Source organism: Portunus trituberculatus, chromosome 6, assembly GCF_017591435.1.
Source record: "Portunus trituberculatus isolate SZX2019 chromosome 6, ASM1759143v1, whole genome shotgun sequence".
Taxonomy (NCBI): Eukaryota; Metazoa; Arthropoda; class Malacostraca; order Decapoda; family Portunidae; genus Portunus; species Portunus trituberculatus.
Window position 1 is genome coordinate 1,529,049 of NC_059260.1, and position 2,730 is coordinate 1,531,778.

Sequence of the window (2,730 nt, forward strand, 5' to 3'; positions counted from 1 at the left end):
TTTTTTTTCTATACCTTCTTTCTTTCTTTCTCTCTCTTTAATTTTTGCTTTCTTTTTTTTGATTTTTGTTTTTTCTTTCTTAAAATTTTGCTTTCTTTTTCTTTTAAATTTTTTCTTTAAAATTTTTGCTTTTTCTTTCTTTAATTTTTCCTTTTTTCTCTTTAATTTCTGCTTTTTTTCTTTCTTTAATTTTTGCTTTCTTTTTCTTTCTTTAATTTTTGCTTTCTTTTTCTTTCTTTAATTTTGGTTGTGTACTTAGTTTTTCTTATATACATTTTTTACTTTTCTCTAAATGAATCTCAAAAATGTTCTGTACAGTAGTTTTAATTTTTTTGTTTAAATTTTCATTTTTTTAACCAATTATGATCAATTTTATGTATATTTCTATTAATATATTTTTTTTCAGTATGTGTGTATGTACTATATGTATGTATGTATATTGGTGTGTTCTGTATACCTCCATTAACATTGATAATAATAAAAGTGTCCACTACTCTATTATTATTATTATTATTATTATTATTATTATTATTCATTCTAGTACCAATTTACATTTAATACAATAAAAAAATAAAATAAAATACTTACTACTTTTTTTTTTACTACTACTACTACTAGCTGTGTATGTGTCACGTGTCAATAGGCAGTGTAGTTTGATACGGCTTTTATACACATACAACTTTAAGACAGTTATAATTATTACCATGTACACAATTTCGCTGTAGTTCCAATAGTAAATATATTTTATACCAAACTATTCATTGTGGCTTTTAATTGTGTGGCAACCTTGTGTGCGTATGTGTGTATGTATGTATGTGCGTGAGAGAGAGAGAGAGAGTGTGTGTGTGTCTTTCTTTAATGGTGTGAGAGAGAGAGAGAGTGTGTGTGTCTTTCTTTAATGTGTGAGAGAGAGAGAGAGAGAGAGAGAGAGAGAGAGAGAGAGAGAGAGAGAGTGTGTGTGTCTTTCTTTAATGGTGTGTGTGAGAGAGAGTGTGTGTGTGTGTGTCTTTCTTTAATTGTGTGTGTGAGAGAGAGTGTGTGTGTGTGTCTTTCTTTAATGGAGAGAGAGAGAGAAGTATACATGGGCGGCGTGGGTGATGACTGTTGGGGGCAGCAGGTAAGGAACACAATGGGATAACAGGAAGCAGGATGGTGGGAGGATTCGGCCCTGCGTGTTGGTAAATGGCTTCATAATAGCAACAATTCACCACTTTTATATTGTATCGCCAAACATTTCGCCTCTTTCTCTTCACAATTCACGGAGTTCACCATTTTTATAGCTTTTTTTTTAAGCTTTTTTTTTTGCATCTTTTTAGCATTTATTTGTATTTATAACCATTTTTTTTGTATTTTCAGCATTTTTTTATTTTCTATTATTTTCTATTAATTTTAGCATTTTTAAGTTTTTATTTTATTTTTTTTTTTAGCATTTAAAGCATTTTTTTTAATTTCTTAGCATTTTTAGCATTTTTTTAGCAATTTTAGCATTTTTCAACATTAGCATTTTTTTTATATTTTTTCCTTTTATTTAATTCTTTTCTAGCATTTTTTTTTTAGCTCCAAACTCCTTCATTCCTAACTCCTAACTCCTTCATTCCTAACTCCAAACTCCTTCATTCCTAACTCCAAACTCCTTCATTCCTAACTCCAAACTCCTTCATTCCTAACTCCAAACTCCTTCATTCCTAACTCCAAACTCCTTCATTCCTAACTCCAAACTCCTTCATTCCTTTACTCCAAGCTCCTTATTCCTTTACTCCAAACTCCTTCATTCCTAACTCCTTTCCTCCTAACTCCTTCATTCCTAACTGGTTCATTCCTAAGTTACCGTATTTCACCACAAATCACTAACTTCATTAACTTGTCATCCACCTACTATAACTCCTCAATGTTTATACTAACCTCGACACGTTATTAATCACTACTACTACCACCACCACCGTCACTACTACTACTACTACTACTACCAACACCACCACCATCACTACTACTACTACTACCACCACCACCACCATCACTACTACTACTACTACCACCACCAACACTACTACTACTATTACTACAACTAGCACTACCACCACCACTACTACTACTACTACTACTACTGACACACACAGACACACACACACACACACACACACACACACACACATTCATTTATGACCATATTTGTTAAGTATTATGTTCTTTGGCTTATACTTTCTCTCTCTCTCTCTCTCTCTCTCTCTCTCTCTCTCTCTCTCTCTCTCTCTCTAACCTTGACAAAGTCTCTACCACACACACACACACACACACACACACACACACACACACGTCTCGTTATGCAACAACCATCGCTCCCTTACTTGTCTTGCCCGCACCACCAAAACCTGTACCCTTATGAACTCTCTCTCTCTCTCTCTCTCTCTCTCTCTCTCTCTCTCTCTCTCTGTAGCGTTCTTTCTTCACCTCTCCCAATCTTGTTTTTCTCCTTTTTTTGTGTTTTTTTCCTCTCTCTAATCTCACTTCCTCTCACTCACTCCCCCTCTCTCTCTCTCTCTCTCTCTCTTAACTCTTCCTCCTCTCACCGTTCTCTCTCTCTCTCTCTCTCTCTCTCTCTCTCTCTCTCTCTCTACTTCCTCTTATTTTTCTTCTCTTTTCCTCCTCCTCTTCATTTTCTCTCATTCTCTTACTCCTTTTTTTCTTTCTCCTCCTCCTCCTCCTCCTCCTCCCCTCCTCCTCCTCCCCTCC